Here is a 5,400-nt window from a genome sequence, read left to right on the forward strand (position 1 = left end):
AATACTTATACTTTAATCTAATGGAATTAAATACTATAAATAACTTTTACGTTTCTACATTTATTGTTGAGAAAATCCAATATTACTTTAATAATTATGGATGAATCTTCTTACCTAAATATAATATTGAATTTTAGGTATCCTCGTATCGATATAGTTATTATTTAGTCCTTATCTGGACAACATCACTTCACCGACCGGATATTACGTTATATTGCCGACTGATGCATTGGCGCAACTAGGGGGGTGCACAGAGGACTTGTGCACCCCTGAGTTTAAAATGTGCACCCCCAAAATATAAAATACTTAATCTATAATATTTTGATTATTTTGAAGTAAAAATTATCAATAAATACAAAAAAGTTGTACCTTAGAGTATATTGAGGAACATAATAAGTGACTAAGTGAGTACTTCACTAATTCACTATTATGTTCCAACCATAGACCTATAAACTAAATTAATAAAAACTTAGTTTATAGGTCTATGGTTCCAACATTCTCTGCTATAACAGTATAACAAATGTGTAACATTGATCATACCTAATAATATTCAACAAAATAACTTAGAAAACAGGATAACGATATTTCTCTTTATCTTTGGCAGGATAAAAGACTGCCCATGAATATGAGCACATTTTCATTGTTTCCTTGTTTATAATTAATTATTATAATTTATAAAACAATCCTATATTTTAGATAACATAAATACAATAAAAGTCATTGGCTTCTAAACATTTTGTATTTTTTCATTTGCTTATAAAAAATGATTGGATAGTGCTATTAAAAAAAAAACGTTGCACAGATTAAGTTCTTCTGTACGTGTTGTGAAAATTGTGTAGTCTACAACAAATATGGTGAGAGAAAAGTTGTCCCACGCAAGACACTTTTTGCTATGTTGTACATTTAAAAGACGGAGACAACACATGCGGGTGTGGCATCCTCTCAATCTACAGATATTAACAAGACGACTAGATGAAATAACTTTTGTTGAAATCAATATTTTTAATTATTTTTATATATTTTTTATACTTTTTATATATTTTTACAGACTTTTGCACTACACGTATAATATAAAAAAAATATTTTTATTTTTAAATACTGAAAATAAAAAATTTTAAATTTATTGGAAAAATTTAAAATAGCCAATTTGTGAATCTGATAATAAGAATAATTTTAATAGTAATAAAAACATTTATCTAAGTCAAGTAGTTAATTTTTTAGAATATTTTAAAATATCAATATTTTTTTGAGTAAATTAATTTAGAATGTAATAACTTTTTTCAAAATATTTTTTCCACAATTTTTGTCATACGCTCAAGTAGCATAATTTTTTTTTGTCAGATCTTCCTGTTATAGCCTATACATAGAGTATGGGTCCGGGGGTCTGGGAATTCTTTATAATTTGTGCACCCTCAAAAATATAGGTCTAGTTGCGCCTATGGACTGATGTATTATTGATCCGTATTTCATGTAATTTGTCTATAGATATGGGTGTAAATATGGTTTTTATCTTAATTTTTTTTTAAATTTTTTTTATCTAAGATAAAGGCTCGTTGATCTTAAGGTTATTAACCTAGTGTCTTAGTATATTAATAATTAATAATTAATAAGTTATAATTATTGTTAAATTTGTGATCAACAATGGAAATAGGCCCTGGTTGGTTAGCCCGGGACCCCATTAAATCAGTAAATATTGAGGTCCCAAATGATTGATATTACCAACCAACCTCCCCGATAGTTTTACCATCGAGTATAATAAAAAAAAATTATTTCTACTAAACGTAAATAGTCTATGTTGCATGTGCAGGTACAGTGAGTGAAAACAATTATTATTGTACTGAATGATAATTTCAGTCTTAATTAATTTTATACATTTAAAATAACAAATATAAATATTTAACAGATAGCCATAATATGTTTAGTTTATAGCAGCAATGGTTGTGCAATGGTCCTAAACGTAGGTCCCCGGACGGTGCTATTATAAAATGATTTAAAATACGGTAGGTATATCCAGCGTTTGGTACACGTGAGACGGGATTTTGCGATTTAAGAGTAACGGGCGGAAAATCTTTCATCTCAAAGTACGTTTTTGCATAAACCGATTTAAACAATAATAATAATAATAATTTTGATTATAGAAACATTAAACAAATTAAAAACGACCAGAACATGAAAGAATACATTTTTATTATTAAGTGACACAAAATATTATATTGGATAAATATTACATAATATAGCAGGGGTGGCCAAACCTTTTGACCATGGTCTATTGCAATAGACTTTTGCGGCTCGCATCTTAACGTAACATTATAGCCAAAAAAAAAAAAAAAGGTCACATAATATACAATAATATGACCTTTTTTTTCAATTTTAGATTCTGAGTGGAATGATGAATGTATTGATTTTACAATGATGTGTGTTTTTTTTTTTTTTGTGTCTGTCATCACGGTTTGGGGCAGTAAAATTGCTTCGATTTTCTTCAACAGTATCTTGTTTGATGGGAAAGTGAATCTAGTTGGTGCATTCGGGAGGTCAAAATTTGAAATTTCCAATAGTTTTCAAAAGCGCCGTGAAAAACAAAAGAAAAATTAAGGAAAAATGGGAATTTTTACGCAAAATCTGTTTTCGAGAAAATTTATTTTGGTTTTTGGTGTAACTTTAAAACGAATGACTATAGATACATGAAATTTTCACTGGTTGTTTATATTTCCATTTTCTATACATGATAAATTTTTCAAAATATTTTGATTTGTTTTGAACTGTTTACGGACAATTTCAGTTTCCAATTTAATTAGTTTTTTTTTTCTATGAATGTCAATAAAACTTTATTTGTTGAGTAAAAATACTCGAAAATTTAATACAAGGCTCCTACTATATTGTTACAATGAAATTTGAAAATTATTAAAAATCCTTAGTCACAGTTTTTTTTTATTAGCATTTAAAGTTCAAAAATTGACAAAATATGGAAAAATCACGAAAATTACCTAATTATGTTGAATTATAAATTCGTAAAAATTTTTCTTTTTAGAACTAAGATTTTAAAATGTAAAAATGTAATACAAGATTCCTTATAGGATAATCTACCTTTATCAAAAAAAAAATGTCTATAAGAAACTCAAATTAAATTTTTATGAGCGTTTGAAATTAATATTTTTACATTTGATATTCACTCGATTTCTTACGTAACGATTTTCTTATTTTGTTGTAATTAAAAAACGAATGACTGTAGAAACTTGAAAATTTCACTGAATGTTTATATTAGCATTTTATACATACGATACAATTTTGAAAATAATTTGACTCTTTTTGAGCTGTTTACGGACATTGTAAGTTTTCAATTTTTTTAGTTTTTTTTTCTATAAATATCAATAAAGTTTTATTTATTGGGCCAAAAAGTGTAAAAATTAATACAAAGCTCCTGATACATTGTTACAATAGCAGTTGAAAAATATTAAAAATACATAGGCACAATTTTTTTTTATAAGCATTCGAAGTTAAAATGTTGACAAAATTTATCAAATTTAAAATTGAATAATTATTTTGTAGTTAAAAATTTATAAAATGTTCAATTTTTATATCAAAGGATTGAAAATTTAAAACAAGATTCTACGTAAATATTTAATTCTGTTGCCAAAAATTCTAAGAAATACATAAGCACAGTTTATTTTTATAGTAATTTTAATTTCAAATTTGGACGAAATTACATATTAAAAAACCTGGAATAACTATTTTAGTTATTTTGTTGTGATTGTAATGATTTGTATAATATTATTTGTGGGTACTTGAAACTTCTAAAGTATAGAATTATATATCTATGATAGTACCACTGTTTGTTTTTGATGTATAACGCGTTACCTGATTGATATTGTGATATGATTAATTTGGAATTTATTATTACTACCTATTTGAGGTCAATTTTTTTTTAATACTATAGATACGTATACCTATAATAGGTATGTCTAATACCTAGACTGACAAACCGTCTCCACTCAGAATCGTTTTTCTTATACAGTGATATTATATCATTGAACTCAAATTTAATACTATCCATTATACAGTGACCCACTTGTAACCTACTGTACAGCAGAGCGACGTCTTTATTAATATATTTGGTGGCTCGCGAGTCTCTTCTCGCTGGCCACCCCTGTAATATTGCTTACACATATGCCAGCAGAGTGCTGTTGTCCAGATCGGGACGATGGTCAATTATAGGTGTCATCTGAGTTGATAGAACAATAACAGTTAATTTAGATAAGGACATAACAAAATATAATCACTGTCCTCAGGTGTCTGTAATATAATATAAACAGTGTGGCTGTATTGCTGTATTATAAACAAAATGATATACATATGTATATAATATATTTGGGATAATTATTATGGCAATCTTGTAAGCCATTAGTAACAAAGAGTGCCGAGTGGCTATCATTACAGAACCCAATATTTAGAACATCTCGATAGTTACGATAGAGTATTTAAAGTATTCACAATAGTCCAACGATTGCGTGCAGCGTCTTTAAATGTGAAGTTTTTTGTAAGCTTGCCAAAAATAAGTTAATGATCTTTTATTAAAAGATAAATTTTAACATTTCATTCGCACTTTAGAGCATGATTTAGGTATACTTTTAGATTCTGAGTGGAACGATGAATGTATTGATTTTACAATGATGTGTGTTTTTTTTTTATTTTTTTTAAAACAAAACTGTTTTACTGTTTTAGGACAGTAAAAGTGCTTGAATTTTCTTCAACAGTACCTTTTCTGATAGGAAAGTGAATCTAGTTGGTACTTTGGGGGGTCAAAAGTAAAATTTTTCCAACAGTTTTCAAACGCGCCTTGAAAAACAAAAGAAAAATTAAGGAAAAACGGGAATTTTTACGCAAAATCTGTTTTCGAGAAAATCGATTTTGGTTTTTGGTGTAACTTTAAAACAAATGACCGTAGATATATGAAATTTTGACTGAATGTTTATCTTAGCATTTTCTATACACCATAACATTTTCAAAATATTTTGATTTATTTTGAGCTCTTTACGGACATTTTCATTTTCCATTTTTTTTTAGTTTTTTTTCTAAAAATATCAATTAAATTTTATTTGTTGGATAAAAAAGCTTGAAAATTTAATAGAAGGCTCCTAGTATATTGTTTCAAAGGCAGATGAAAAATATTAAAAATCGTTAGTCACAGTTTTTTTTTATAAGCATTTAAAGTTCAAAAAATTACAAAATATGGAAAAATCACGAAAATTTTCGAGTTAGAAATTCATAAAAATTTTTCTTTTTAAATCTAAGATATGAAAATGTAATACAAGATTCCTTATAAGATTATCTACCTTTATCAAACAAAAAATATCTATAAGAAGTCAAATTAAATTTTTATGATCGTTTGAAATTCAAATTTTT

This window comes from Acyrthosiphon pisum, chromosome A2 (genome assembly GCF_005508785.2).
Source record: "Acyrthosiphon pisum isolate AL4f chromosome A2, pea_aphid_22Mar2018_4r6ur, whole genome shotgun sequence".
Classification (NCBI taxonomy): domain Eukaryota; kingdom Metazoa; phylum Arthropoda; class Insecta; order Hemiptera; family Aphididae; genus Acyrthosiphon; species Acyrthosiphon pisum.